Genomic DNA, 17,561 nt, shown 5'->3' with positions numbered 1-17,561 from the left:
TTTGGTTTATATACCACCCAAACAGACCACATCACACCATAAAATAGGAAATCACATTTGTACAAGATCAAGCCAAAAAGTGGCTGTGAACATGGGAGACTGTAGTCAGTAAACTGAACATAACTTAATAACAGTAAGTCGTATAATAATAATCTATAGGTCAAAATGAAGCTTATAAAAAAAGGAATATAGATATACATAAGCTTGTCACTGAAAAGTTACACATTAGTCCATTAATAGATATAAGAAGTTACCTGTGATTTATTTTCACTAGGATATAACAGTAATGTGGATAATAGTGAAAATGTCTGATAAATATTGAATTTAATCGATAAAGAAATTTCATAAATGAGATTTTCACTTATAAAAAAATGCCTGTCGTAACGTATTATATTAAACATTGGTCAACTTGTAGACATTTCAGTTTCTATGGTGCAAATAAATGTATTCAAATTTAATTTCATTCAAATAATATTTTGTTTAATTTTTGAGGTGAATTATAGTCTTGAATTGTACTTTTAAGTTTAGCACATTTAAAAAAAGCTAAAAACATAGTTGTACGAACACGAAAATGACCATTATAATCATTTTCATTCTATCATTAACCTAATGAAACTCATCTTTATAGTTTAGGGATGATCAATAACCTATAAGAGATAATTATTTGAAGAAAAAGAAGCATAATATACATTTTGTTCTTTGTTATTTTCTTTGATCTACTAGTGTCCTCAGTAACATTTATTATAATGTTAACCATGCATGATATAACTAATGATCTACTATTCACAACATGTCATATATTATTCTGATTTTGATTGTTCATATTACTGATTTTTTGATGTTAGACACTAATACCACTGGATGCCGGCTCAGTGGTCCAGTAGGTTAAGCGTTCGCGCTCGAGACTGAAGTCCATGGGTTCGAATCCCGCGAGCGGGATCGTGGATGCGCTCCGCTGAGGAGTCTCACAATAGGGCGAAACGACCATCCAGTGCTTCCAGGTTTCCAACAGTGGTCTAACATCAATCGGTTCATGATCTCAATCAAAATAATAATAATAATTTTCATTGTTGTTGTTGTTGTGAAACTAAAGTGTTAAGATTTAGTTGACGAATAGGTTTATTTGAATAATAATGTATATCGGCATGTCCTGATTAACATTTTGTAAAATTGCAAAATAATTAAAGAATATGTTTATGTGAATTGTAACCATAATCAATCAAATTTTATTCACTTCAAAAAAATATAACTTATTTGTTTAAGACAAAGTAAAAATTGTTACTAATGAGACATCTCTTACTTCTTATGATTAGTTTCAGTTATAATGAATGAAACAAAATTCTAAGAAAATTTGTGGTACTCAAGAAATCAATTGTATTAACGTATACTGTCATAAAAAAAGTTGTGTTTTTCTTTTAATCAGCAACCAAAGTGATTTCTATCAATTTAAACTTCACAGCTTAGAACAACTAATCTCGTGAGATGTGAACGAGAAAAATACTGTGTATATATGATTAACATCTGTCAAAGAAACATCTATGTACCATATTCCGGAAATAATTCAACCTTTTTTCTAAAGAAAAAGTATATTTATTTTATTAAGCGTCAGTCGGAACATAATAATGACTAGATTTCATATCGTTTTCAGCTGCTTACATAAGATTCAATTATATTAAAGTCATTAAAAGGAAGTGATTTATTATAACCATATATATGATTATCTTAATAACTCATTTATTCATGAACTGTACAGTTTCGAATATAAAAGAACAATATCTTTAGAGTAGAACGAAAACAATCTGCTTTATTTCACTTGGTATTGTTTTACTTGAATCTCCCCATTGATGTTTTTAGGACTGAAATTGATCAGTCTCTTATTGGCATATGTGCATACTGTGCGTATGCCTTGATATTGCCTCAATTTACAAGCATTATAAGCAAAGATGGATAATGGCTAGCAGTGGAATCCAGGACGCGCTTTATTGTTGTTCATCAGCTTCGAAGTAATCTGAGATTACAAAGAATAATTTAATAAATAAGAAAACTTTTAATATAGTTTAGTTAACAGTTCAGTAATTCATGTTTGGACAGAGGAAGATAACACAAAAATTGATGGTAAGCATTAAGGTTAAATTGTTGTCTATTCATGTGTCTGATGATGTAATAAAGCAGCGAGGTAGTGAAAAATTCTGATAACTAAAACTTTAGTAAAAAATTACGTAATCAAGTGAGTCGACGAGGATACACTGAAATTGACGATTGTAACTTAGTGAAAAAACTGAAAAAAAATTTAATATATGAAGTTTATTTATATATTATAAACAGTCGACCAAGCTTCAAAGATCGTAAAATCGTCGTATTTATATCATCAGGGAGGATGAGTTGCTCACTATTGAAATGTTTAGAAGGGTTTACGGAAATTAACTTTGCATCTAATCTCTATTAATACCACGTTGATTGTACTTGTGAAGACATTGTGATTAGGATATAAAAAAACGAGAAATGAAGAAATAAGATGTGTGTAATTTGGAGTATTTATATAACAACGGTTATCAAAGTGTTTGATTAACGAGGCTAAGCTAATACAGTACATAATTGTATGAACCGTTTGATTAATCTTCTATTTTGAGAAATGCACTTTTTCGAAAGGTTGATAAGAGCAATTCCATTACATCTAAATATATCAATGAATGACAACAATATAATAAATATTAAGGGTTCATTCAAGTAAAATTTGTACTTCGTTTAAATGTATTTATATTACATCTATAGTATGAATTTTTGTTTTGTAAGATTATACTATGTACACAACGGTTTTAAAACAATTAATCTTATTTACTTTGTAAATGTAATAATTGATTGAATACCAAGTCAATAATTCATGTTATCGAATAATTTTGAAAATAAACGGATTTATCGACATAAATCCCTTGTGAAACAAGACATTAACTGTAGTTTCTGATGTTATCAAAAGTTTTTAGTGGCCCATAGATCTGATTTCCTATTTAGATCGTATAAATGATTGTTATCGCCTTTTCTCGTATATCATCATCGACTTAAATCACGTTAGTCAATAACGGAATTTAGATAAGTCAATTAACGAAAATTGCCTTTGAATACATATATTTTGTATGTAAAGTGAATGTAATAGAACAGAGTAAAATGACGCGCAGGGTGGATGGCTGGGAAGCCAACTCCATTTTAGTCAAGCGTTACTCAATATTTATAGTCAGACAAAATTAGGCTACAGACATGTGATTAATAGGATAAAAAGGGCACACACATATACGCTCATATAAAAACAGTCAAGGCTAATAAGCGAATAATTAACAAGGTCAAAATATGACTCAAGTAGAATGAATAGAATGGAATGTCCGAAAACTAGAATAGGATATATTATGGGCTAAAACTAATGACTAACACTACAAGTTTAAGAATTCAAGTAATGAATTAGTCTATTTAACAGAGTATGTGTTAAGTGTTTCGCGTGAACTTTAATCTTACACAATGGTGTATTTCAATATAAGTTGAATAACCGCTTTTGAAAAATCTTAATGTTATATAGTGATGATATTTTATTTGAACGAAAACACTGTTGTCAAAATTCCTAGAAAACAGTTATTCTTTATTTAAAAAATAACTGGTTTTCCTAGATCCCATTTACAAAGTGGACAGATGTTATCAATTTAATCGAAATTTAATAGTTGAATTCATGAGTCAATTCATGCTACATTATCATGGAAAACCCTGAAGCACTGGACGACCATTTCGTCCTAGTATAAAACTCCCCAGTAGTGAGCATCCACGATCCCACCTTGCGAGATTCGAACCCAGGACCTATCAGTCTCACGTTCGAACGTTTAAACTCTACACCACTAAGCCGGTATTAAACAGTGTTAATGTCTAACCTCAACTAATCCACTAAATTGCACCACCGTCCACCATTGTCTTTAGTGAGTTACTATTTCACAACAAACCCGGTTGAACTCCATTCTTCACAAAATTGTGCAATACTCTATGAACAAATATTGAACTTTGGAATTTGTATGATACTACTTAATTAAGATGAGTTAGACATTCATTGATAAGTAACTATGTAACATAAATTAAGATAGAACTAAATTCACATTTTTGTATATACATTATAGTAAATACTGTTAGATGGAATTTTTGAATTATTTAAATAAATTGTGAAATTTCAACGCTTAGTTTGTATACATAGAAAAGGCGAATAAAACAAATGTACTAAGCATGCTTATATATATATTATGTGTATTTTAGAAAAGACTAATAAAAATAACTTATGAAATGTGTACAAATATTATGTAACATCAAAATCAATTACTTACAATTTTGATTGACTTACTTCTGTTTACTTTTTTGTTTGGTATTAAATAGAGAAATTAATGAAGGTTTAAGGATTGACTTTGCTAATGAAAAAAAGTGATAGATCATATGATAATAATGTAATTGAATTGTTATGGTCTTAACTACTGAATGGAATTACACCTTTTAATCTAAGAAGTAAATATCTTACATTGAATATCGCATGTCAATGTTAGAATAAAAAATATGTGAAAGCAATTATAAATGAACTAGATACTCGTAAAATACAAATAATATTAGGAATTAATAAGGTGGCAACAAAAAGCAAAAACAAACAAGCGTTCAGTTTTTTTTTGTTTACATTTTTTTTATAATGCCAATAGTTAAGAGTAGTTTGGTTACTCAAAGATAGTAGTCTTTGATACCTGAGTATCATTATTACACAGTACTGTTAGAATACATTAGTAAAAACTTGGGTATTGATGAAACTAAAAGGATATTGGTAGAACAAAAACATGATAAATGAAAACAAACCGAAGAAAAATGTTTAGAAATCATTTTGTAACAAAAATACCACAGAAACAAAAATTCTAACACTAGATGATCATTTAGCCAGTTCAAACTTTAGCTTACAGGTTCAGTTAAATATTTCTTATTTTTCATATTTAATAACTGATAAGCATTAATCTCAACTTACCTTTTCATAGTGATGACTCGGTCATGTTATTTTTACTACAATTTCTTCATATTCATTCAGTGTACACTTGTCACTTTCCTACAAACTATTTCCACTTTGTTAACTTTAATATCAATTAAGATCACCACATAGGCTTCTTTGAATAATAATTAATGCTTGATTCAATCGAATTCTATTTCTCTTAAGTATTAAATAAACGAGAGTATAATTGATTAGCTACAGCAAATGATATCGTCAATAAATTTTGTTCCAATAAAAATATTTTACTAGTTAGATGGTAGTTGGAGGTATTCAACAAGAAACTCTGGATCCGAGTTTCGTGTTACTTGGCACTCGACAGCAAGGTGTACCTGTAATCTTGATGGAACTGGTGCTCCTTGACGGATTCGATCCCGTGTCACCCAGCTTCACAGTCAGAAACGTTACCACTAGGCTATCTGGGCCGTGACTGACCTCCTGTATAACTGAGATGTAATCACAATTGATTGATCACTGGGTGATGATGAATGTCATTTGTGTCAAGTCCTTCTTAGTGCCATATTTTTTTTTACAAACAAGCGAAAACATTTATAATGAGACTACACTGGTATAGACGAATGCCACCGTAATACAATAGATTATAAACAATTTAACAGGTCGGAAATTATAAAATACTTAATGGTTTCACTTTGTTGTATCCATAAAAACTTTACTGTTTTTTATTAAACAGAATATGAACAGTTTACTGATTTGTTCTACAGAATAACCAAATAATATATTGCATATTGTACAAAGTGTAAGATTGTTTTTTACAACATATGGTTAAAGAACAAGTTTTTTTCTTGACACAACTTAACATACACATCACAATATATATATATATATATATATATATATATATATATATATATACGATGAATTATTTTATTTAAATCAGATCCCAGAGGAGGAAGAAATTATGAAGAAGCGCTCGAATTGGATAGGACACACATTGAGGAAAGCACCCAACAAGATAAACCCTCACTTGGAATCCTCAAAGTCAAATAAGGAGAGGAAGACCAAAGGACAGATTACGCCAAGAAATGGAGACATACCTGAGAAGAATGAAAACAATTGGATAGAACTAGAAAGGAATGCCCAGGACAGAGTGGGTTGGAGAATGTTGGTCGGCAGTCTATGCTCCATTATAGGTCACAGGCGTATGTAAATAAAGATTTTCGTCAATTTTTCTTTTGATAAGTAATAACTGGGTTCTGTTTGTTAGATAAACAATTTTCTAGATTGTAAAGTAATATTTTATTAATTCATGACCTGTAAAGTGTATAGAAAAATTTAAATTATTGAATGTTACCTTATTGTTTGGTAAAACTATGATTAGTCAGACACTAATTTTGCAATCACTCAACAAGATTATTATCATTAAGTGCGTTTGTCATTTTGGTATAATATGATATGTGAATATTAACAATTCTCAGTACGATTTGAGCTTCAGATGGGATCTTAGATAGTAATGTAACGTAATGTAAACGCTATATAAGGAGAAAGACTTAGAATAAATTAGTATGGTCGATCAAATTCTGATTACTCATGTATATTGTCCATATTGACAATTGTGTTAACTTTGTGACTGGAAATAGATAGAAATCTTTATTTTCAGACATTAAGAAAACTACCCAATCAAATTATTTGACTCATAAATATAGATGCACAACATGATGATTATAAATTTGAATATCTTTCTGACATCTCAATATGTGACAGGTTAATTGGTCTGTATAAAGACAAAATGAAGTTTAAATATAAGACCATCTACCATGGGAAAAATGACTAGTAAGTAAAAACATCTGCCTATCACTTACTCATTTACTTCTAATCAATAAGTTGTGGTTATCAAAACTAATATACATTCATGTGTACGGTTGTTTGAGTTATTGAACAATATAAAGTTACATGAATGCGAGTATAGATAATCTGATAAGTTCAGTTCATGACTGTCAACCAGAATGACTAATTTGATCCCTAGCATAGCCCAAAAGAATATATAAATCCTGGTTCTTAAATAAAGAGTGCATTGATATAAGTACATTGTTGAGTATCCAAATAGTTTACATTAACATTCAAACAAAATTAAACAACCGGTAAGTACATAGTTACTTTATAACTTTAATTATATTGTGATTTATAAACATTCCTTTAAAAAAAGCTCATAGCATCCTGTCATGCGAAAAGCCTCAGTGAACTGATATATTTTTTTAAAATGTTTATGCTTTCCACAGAAAAACGGAAATCATTAGGCTTAGCACAAAGACTCAGATAAAGCGTCATATTTCTAAAGCATAGAAGAATTTTCAGCCAATATAGATCAATGACATCAGCAGACTAAGTCAAACATATTGCTAAGATATAAGTATTTAGTTGTAATTGAGTCATTATATATATATATATATATATATATATATATATATATATATATATATATATATATATATATATATATATTGATACATTAATCTTAAACTCATACAATAAACAAACTGTATTGCAATTTACCTCAGAAGTTACTGTATTATTTATCATGAATACGTCAGAAAAAATTGGAACATTTTAGTTTTTCATGCTGATTACAATTATTGAGAAAGAACTTTTTTCTCCAATGATTTCATGACCATTCCATGCTTTCCTTAAATACAACAATTTAAATTAAAAACATACACAAAAAATCTCAACTTAACTGAACTTTTCCCTGCTATATTGTTTAATTACAAAACCCCTTCCTTTCTTTATTTCCGAGGAGTTTTCTAAAGATCTTTTATGAAAATTTACTTCCGGTTTATTGTTTTTTGTTGTTGTTTCCACTAAAAGAAAACAACTTTACTAATTAAAAATGGTTTTTTTTTATAATAAAAAAATATTATGTCACAATTTTAAAAGATTTACCTTTCCAATAAAAATTGAAGAAAAAAAATTTGTCAAAACATCAATTTTTCTCAAAATGGATAACAAATGAAATTCACTTAGCAACCATTATTTCCTAATAGTTTATTTACTTATACTGCAAAAGTGAATAGTTTAACTTACAGCAAATTAAATGGTTACTAAAATGCCAACATAATTAATGTTTATGAAAACAGTATTAAATGTAGATATTGAGATTTATTTTATAAATGTATATTAGTAACAGAACGGGTTTTGTGGAGAGTTTTAAAAATTTCACAAGTTGAAGTCATGAGTCAATTGAAGCTAGACCACCATTGAAAACCTGGAAGCACTGGACGGCCGTTTCGTCCTGGTATGGGACTCCTCAGCAGTGCGCACCCAGGATCCTGTGCCCAGCGGAACAAGAACCCGGTACCTACTGGCTTTGCGCACGTGCACTTAACCACTAGACCACTGAGCTGGCATCCAACGGTGTTAATGTCTGCTGAGGAGTTTCATACTAGGACGAAACGGCCGTCCAGTGCTTCCAGGTTTTCCATGGTGGTCTAGCTTCAATTGACTCATGATTACAACCTGTATATTAGTAAAATTTACACAGTCTAATCAAGTTTGTTTGTTCAAGACAAATTTTTTTAAAAGACTGGCAATGAACATAATAATAAATGCATGAAATTAACATTCATTGTAATCTGTGCATTATTTTCTTGTTATTAAACGAAACTGTTACGTAACATCTAATCTTGTACATGTTTGAAATGTAGCTCATAAAGCTCAATCGAATCTTTTGTCATTTAAAATAAAGACATAAGATACTTTAATATAGCACTAACATTTAATAATTTTCAATATACACGCAGTGGATGGTCTTTTATCTAATAGTTGAGTTCATGATTTATTTGAAGCTAAACCACCATGGAAAACCTGGAAGCACTGGAAGACTGTTTCATCCTAATATGGAACTCCTCAGCTGTGCGCATTCACAATTCCGCCACTCAAGATTTCAAAACTTCCTTTAGAAAGAGATTGGAATGAATTTAGAAAAATTCCGATAAAAACTTTAACGTGAAACTAATCAACAATTTATTCTTAATTTATCTAAACAGAGCTAAAAGTTCTACTTTGAAAACAAACATATTTGCAATGAGCAATAGACTATTGTGACTGTCAAAGGAACGTGAGCGAATTTATAATGTTTTAGAAATAAGGCAATATAAATCATAAGGAAATGTTAACAGGAATAAATACTGATGACCATAGATCATATGAATCAGTTAAAACATTCGCATGTAGGTGAATTCTTCTATTTACTATCTAAACAACAGGAGTTGAATCTGCTTATTTCGAATAATCAACTAATTGCTTCTCTAGTTGGTTCAATTTTTTATCCGTATTATTAGTGGAAATGTATGGTCCAAGAGTTTTTGAAAACAAATCTGGTTTCACATCATACCATAAGTTAAATATTGTCTTCCTGTTTGTTCCACAACCTAACAAGTTCTAGAATAAGTTTAAATGCTTTACGAAATTTTCTGTAGTTACAGCTTTCCAAGTTATATGAACCGTGGGTAGATCTTTAGAAGTGCACAAATCATTTGATACACTTTATCTTATTCGTTGCATCTATGTTCTCTGAACCAGCAAGTCTTTGTGGTATGTCACCTACTACAGTACAAACATTTCATAAAGCAAATTTTGACTGATATTTGCCGCTAAAGATACCATTTTGTTTCAGTAAATTGAGCATTACGACTTGATGGCGGTGAATGTTTAATCTCAACAATTGCTGTATCCTGCTTTATGTTTATCAGTCATTAATATTCTTCAGAAACAGTCTGAAACATCATATACGTTTTACGAAAGACGGAAATAGCATGTAAATAGTAGCATCCGTGGATCAGTTTAGTTGAAAAATGAATGATGAGTATTTGGATTGATCATTGTATAGTCAAAGTAATCTTAGTCTAAAAAAGTAACCATTTTTCCGACATTCACTTCGTTAAAAAATTTTTTTATGTATTTTAAAATGTTTATAAGCTATATGTGAAAGAGACAAATACCAAGGTTTAAGGAATCCTTTTAGTCTCTTCTAAGTATAAAGCTTTTGTGGATGATGATGCTGACTTGAATAATCATATATAAAATGACAGTACATTTTTAAGCATACTTTCTGCAGGTAATAAATAGGTCTATAACATTAATATGCTACTGAACGAGTAAATCATTTTTGTGTTCTTCAGGTGACATAATGCTTTCAATACTTAATAAATAATATTTCAAGATCCAAATAGATATAATAAAAATGATAACAAGGTATTCCTCTCGAATTGATTTATGTTTAGAAGATATCAATTGACAATAATTTATTTATTATTCTCAAAGAAATGTTGTTCGAATTGCCTCGATATTGCCGTAAGTAATAAGCTTTATATGCAAAGATAGATGGTGGCTAGCAGCGGAATCCAGGATGCGTGTTCCGTCCTATTTGGGACTCGTCAGTTGGATGTACCTCCGTCGCAGTGTTGATGTTCACTCCAAGACTTGTTATTATTGAATATATCCATCTTATTAACAAGCGTAAAAATATTTAGCACATGATTTACGTAACTGAACATCATAAAAGTTATTAGATTAGAACAGTCATGTATCAATATTATTAATTCGTTGGATTACTTAAACAGTTTCGTCCTTTAAATATTCATTTACCTTAGATTAGTAGTTTTCAGACTGTAATATTTGTTTGTAAAAGTAGTTTGCAAATTACTGGGGTTCGTAGCTTAACAAAATATCTCAAAAACATTTAAAGCTTTCATTATACAATAGTCAGAAAATAATGAAATATTATGTTGAACATGTGGATCTTATTAAAAGGCTGGCAAAAATAAATCAGAAACCACCTTTTGAGATATAAAAATTACAAATTAGGAAAATAACTTGAAACTTCCAGTTCAAAACAATTATTTAGTTTTATAGAGTGTATTTTATATGTTCCATATTGCCTGAATTTACCTACAACCATGTAAAGAAGTTTTCGAATCCTAAAGTTTAATGCTTTGATTTTATAATTTAGAATTTACTTCGATCATATACAAATTGACTAAATTGTGACAGTAAAACGTTTAAAGTAACCTCTTACGTAATCATCGTGAAATTGTTAATTGGTGAAAGAGTAAAAGGGCAAGTAATTCACATATCATCATTAATAATTTTATGCTACAAATGTAATTATAAAATTATAGCTACCATCTCCAGAGGCTGATCACACTTTTAAACTCTACATAGTGTTAAAAATATTTTATCGTATCGTATGATTTTTGAAGCTTAAAGAAATAATCTACAAAAGTCAGGTGATACTCTATTGGATTGAAGGGTATCGAGTACATTTTTCACTCTAATTTATAAAATCTATATAAGATGATCCATTCGTTTTTTCAATATTCAGTAACTGTACACCGGCCAGTATTTCTGAGCACTTTTACCTAATTTTAATAAAATAAATATTCATGGAAATTGTTAAAAAAAAATAGTTACTTAGGTACTTGTAACTTATAAATATTTCTTGTTAAATTTCATACAATAACTCTCACCTAATTTCTAAAAAAGCATCTTATTATCTATTTTGACATTTATCTACTCTGTTATTATTCAAGAAAAATGATAGAAACAGAAGAGACAAAAATTCGATTTTCAGTAAAAATTGTCTGAATAACATGTAATGATCACATTATCATTTACTTCATACTGTGTACAACTTGGTTATTACTTATCATATACTTTGTAGACTTTTTTCATGTCTTGATATACACCAATTTGTAGTATGTGTAAACCATATGTTAATACCAGTAGTGTAAACATTACAAAAAAAGCAAAACAGACACAGTTGAACTAAATGGAAAGGAAATAAATGCTACATTGTGTATTATGAAAATTAAATGAAGTATGATATCAACCATAAAACGAATATAACATTAATAAGATGCCATTCAATTACAGTTTACGATAAGAATATTTCTTTATTTTTCTTTTTTTTTACTTATATAACCCCTTAGTGTTTATTCTATTTCATACACATAGTTCCGTTTATTATCTTAAAGAGAGAAAGAACAACGATTGGTGCAGAATAATATAAACTCACTTTATTTCGTTGGGTTCTCATCAGCTGCTTACAACCTAAATTATTTGAAGTTCAAAATTATTACAGATATTGACATATTAATACATAAGAGGGTGATTAAAGATGAATATCATGATGTAGTGAAGATTTCGATAGAGTTAATGAGGTCATAAAATTTTGTCTCGAATAAATAGAGTTTGAGAGGGAAAGTTCCGGAACATTGAAATAGTGATTAGAACTCATGAAAATAGATTAATGGTAATAAAGAAAATATGAACTGAAATCAGTCACTTATGTATGATGTAATTTAAAAGAGTTGGAGTAATGACGCAATAAATAAATAGAGAAATAAATGAATAAAAGGGGTTATTGTTACTAGGGTAATCACAATTAATTGATCACTGGGTGGTGATCAATGTCATGCTTGTCTAGTCCTTATTAGTGCAGATCGAATGCTATCGATCATGTTGCAATGTGGCCACCAGTCTAAGTGACTCGACACTGCGGGCACTATGAATCGAGATTTTAGCTCGGTAGTACCGTCTCTGACTGTGAAGCTGGGTGACACGAGATCGAATCCGCCAGGGAGCACCAGTTCCCTCAAGATTACAGGTACACCTTGCTGACGAGTGCCAAGTAGCACGAAACCCGGGTCCAGGGTTTCCTGTTGACTGCCTCCAACTACCATCTAAAATTACCAGGGTAAAGAAAGATTTATTACTGTCTCCTTTTGTATACATAGGTCTGGTTTTAGACGTTTGATTGCTAATGCTTCAGCAAATTTCAAGAGGTTGGAGTTTGATTGTTTGTTAATCACCTTGAAGGACTTCAGTGTATCAATTTCGTGTCCTGTGTTAGGGAGATGAATTGCGATGGCGCTGCTGGATGCTTTTAATTCATTTAATCTTAAACTTTCCGGAATATGTGGTACTGAAAATCCACAATTGTAAATGCTTGGTAATTCCAATCAGGTTGACGAACTCTCCAGTAGTGTAATCCAATGTAAGGTATGGTATATTCCCACTCACAGTCTATAAATGTAGGTAATATTTGATTCAGATTTCAGTTAGCTCAATCACAAACGAAAATAGAACGAGGAATATGTGTGTAGCAATGTATTTGTTAGCAATGAACAGTATGTCACGCTTTGTAGTTACACAACGGAAAGTATTCAAGGTCACTGACTTAAACAACACGTACAGTCATTTAATGACAAATGTACATACAGTGAAAAATTGACAAAATAAATACAAATAACATTAAAAACTATTTACAAAATAAGCTTTGTTAGGTCTATCTCTACATAGCTCCCCCCAGAGTGTCCGGAGGTAAAACTGGTTATAATAACAAAAAAATGTAAGAATATGATATATACATGTATACAGAAATAATATTTACAGTTATAACCAACAAAGATGTGGAGATGCGTATCGCGAAGAAAGGACGGTACATTTCAACGTTCAGTTTTTAAGAAAGACACATGGAATTGTAGTTATCTCAATTTCAATAGCTTTTGTCCAATCAGTTACAAAAAGACACTGGTCAAAACACTGTTTCACAGAACAGAAAGAATATGTACTTCTGATACACTAGAAGAGGAGGTTATGAATGTTAAAAAATGTTTAAGAAATAACGGATACCCACTGAAATTTATTGAGAAATATGGCAAACATGAAGATAAAAAACCCAAAGAAATTACAGCAAATAAAAAGCCTATTTTTATTCAACTTCAATTCAAAGGTGACGATGTCACAGGATCAATCAATATGAGACTAAAAACTGCACTGACAAGAACTTATCCTGCAGCAAAATTGATTGTTCTGTCCAATCTTTGTTCTTGCTCTCTTTATTCTATTTAACAACTAGATTTTCCATTTGAAATCGAGCTTTATTCGAGCAAAAAAAACACTTGATTGATTTGTTGATGCTATGCATATTGCAGACTTGCTGTTTCACTGATCTGATTTGATCTTATCTGATATTTTTCGATGTGTCACAGTTTAGAAATTCAATATCTAGTTCAATACTATAAACTAGAATGAAAAAATCGTTTATGCCAGTAGGCTGAAAACACACAAAAAAAGATCTATATATGAATAATTCACAATTTTCATCTATTTCGTGGAAAAATAATCTACAGATCTTTTCATGATTAGCTTATTTGGAATAATCATGAAAGTTTAATATTTGACCTTGTATATTCAACATGTTACGTAATGTTTGAATGTTTCATTTTATTGTGAATATTTCTTTATTAGATTTAACTGATTCGGTAACTAACATTCTGGAATTATATTGATCTGCCTGATTACTATAAAGTAATGGAAGAATAATTATTTGGATAATTTATTCGTGGATTGGTTGAGGTTAGACATTAACACGACTGGATGCCGGCTCAGTGATCCAGTAGGTTAAGCGTTCGCGCTCGAGACTGAAGTCCATGGGTTCGAATCCCGCGAGCGGGATCGTGGATGTGCACTGCTGAGTAGTCCCACAATAGGGCGAAACGACCGTCCAGTGCTTCCAGGTTTTCAATGGTGGTCTAACACTAGTCGGTTCATGATCTCAATCAAAAATTTTATTAGGGTTTGACTAAAATGTAACAATTTTTAATTGACTTATAAAACAATTACGTTTATTGGTTCTACAAACGGTAATATGAAAAACATAATATCAAAAATCTAACAGAATAATGTTATTGAAATATTATCTTAGTAATAAATCATATTCAGTGGAAGTGAACATATTTACATCCATACAGTCATATTATTAAAAGTGCTTATCGGTACACATAAGAAACAACAAATAGCACTGTAATTTTAAAAATATAGACTATAATCATTCATAAGAACGGATAAAAATGTAAACAAGCTATGAGGTAAATCAGTGTGTTGAATTAAGTGGTGAGATTATAATTTATGGACGTCCTATGAGTGACGCTAAAGTGACCTTGAGAATATCCATCTACTTAATAGAGCTGAGGGAATTAAGATTATGATTTATTGTTGATGATTAGCATTAGGAATTAGATTTAGGGTTTTCATAATAAACTAACATCAACTAAAATGTCAAAGCGTTATTTAGCGAAATAGATGAATGAACTTCGCGTCGAAATCTAAGACCTGTTATCCTAAATTATAGTCTCACTAGAACCGATGAATTTGAGATAATTTATTACCAGATGACAGAAAATCATATTCACCTATGCAATTGTACTCTTTACTCATTATTCTGTCCGATCACCACAAATGGGAAAAGCATATGTAATGTACAGTATGTAGAGTTAATTATTCCTATATGGTTAACTGGCATTTCTTTCTAATAGATGGACGTGACTCAAACAATCTCACGTATATATATATATATATATATATATATATATATATATATATTGTATAAAACGACCAAACATTATAAAACTCACTTAAGTAGTACCTTGTTACAATAACAAAGGATTTCTTGAAGTAAATGACTTACACAAAAAAAATTTCTAAAAATGTCTTCGGCACAATACACATAGCTTTTGTTATATAAAACATATTTACCTATTAAATAAATATATGTGTTCAATGATGATTCTCTTCTCAATTCACTTGACAGTAATGAGATTTATAAACTTAACAATCTCCCCGATTCCATATTGATAACTACATACATATATATAATTGCTACCCACAAGACAAAACATTTCTTCCACATATTTCATAGAATTTAAAAATATAAAAAAAAAACAAATTCTAAAACTGCATTAGTCTAATTTCGTTGGCATTTTCATAAAAGTATGTTTTTTTGTTCAACCAGATTGATTTACTAATTAGACTATCTAAATAGATAGGGGATAAAACTAGGCCATATTTTAAAACATCCATTGATAATAAAATACAATTTTTCAATGAATTAACTTCAATAACATGTGACTTTTCTATTTTAATGTGGATTATTATTATTACATAATTGAATTAGTTATGTAAACTATACATTTGATGATTTTATAAAACAAGAGCACTTTTACAATAAAGAATAACAAATTCATTACTTTATATAGAATATTTATTGGACAATTATGTCACATGTATAATCATCTGTAATTGTAAAATTATTCGAATATAGAAATACCTACATTGTTTTTCTTTTTTTGTAAAACAAAATTCATTTTCAGAAGGGGTTTTGTGGAGATTTTTTAGCAATTTCAATAATTGAAATCATGAGTCCATTGAAACTAGACCACCATGGAAAAATTGGAAGCACTGGACGGCCGTTTTGTCCTAGTATAGGACTCCTTAGTAGTGAGCATCCACGATCCCAAATAATAATACCGATGTGATGTATATAATTGAAGAATAAGTTGATTGTTTCATCATATTTCTTTCCACTAAATAATTGATAGTTAGTTGATAATTCACTTAGTTATGAAATAACTTTATAAACACAATACATATATATAAGACATTACATAATTTTCAGGTTTGTGTAGTAAATTGGCTATGAAGTAGACTACTTAGTTGAATTTCAGTAGTTGTATTTCTTTCAACAACTCAATTTATTTAAATCTACTTTCTCGTGAACTTAATGAAGATAACTCCAGTTATAACATTATTCAATTTGGTTTAGAACTTTATATCTGAAATCTGTGGTTATTAAGAGAACTAAACATGATGATTTAGTTATCACGGTACATATGTAGTTAATCTGTTAGTACCTTTATTATTCAGTCGACTACACAGTTTTTTTGGTAAAATATGAACATATTAATATTTGTGTTGCAACTTCTTCAATCTGGTAAAGATTAAAATAGGTGTGCGTAATATATCCGAAACAGTATACGTCTAAACATAGATGATGCCGTAACTGCTTGAACCAGTAGGACCGATTTCTAGCATTCACTCAAGTGTGTTATTTTATTATTTTTATCATACAGTTGTTCAGACAGTAGGGCAAAACGTACATCATTGAGAGGCGAGGGATTACAAAACTAAATAGTTGTTTACTTCACCCTGGTTTCCAGTTGTACCGCAAATGAAATCAGACTGTAATGGACACTGCCTAAAAATTAAGTCGATGCCCACAAAACCCCTTCACAGAAACTACAGGATTCGTCTACAATTGTAATATTTCTTACTATTCAAACAAAATTAGGCTGAATATATAGTGGATTTACACTGATAATCAGTTAGAATATTAATAATGTATTTGTTATATGAAATAGCAATATGCTTTAAATATTATTAAGAATCACCAATACAAAGGTCTTACCATGAAGAAATGTTTTGTGGAAAACGTTTCCTTATGGCGCACGAGGTTGTTTTGGGCTCATCCTAATACTAAACTCTTACCGTAAGCACAAGAGTTAGCAATAACGAATAGATGCTAAGAAAAGTATACAAATGTCTATTTCCAAAGAAACATAATGAGAAATATTTATTATTCACAAATAATTGCTATTAAGTGAAAAAGAGAAACCAACATGCTGGAAATTAGTCTGATGCATATCTTCTTATTGGTAGATAATAC

The sequence above is a fragment of the Schistosoma haematobium genome, chromosome 4, assembly GCF_000699445.3.
Source record: "Schistosoma haematobium chromosome 4, whole genome shotgun sequence".
Lineage (NCBI taxonomy): Eukaryota > Metazoa > Platyhelminthes > Trematoda > Strigeidida > Schistosomatidae > Schistosoma > Schistosoma haematobium.
The sequence above is the reverse complement of the archived record's forward strand: the minus strand, read 5'-3'. Positions refer to the sequence as shown.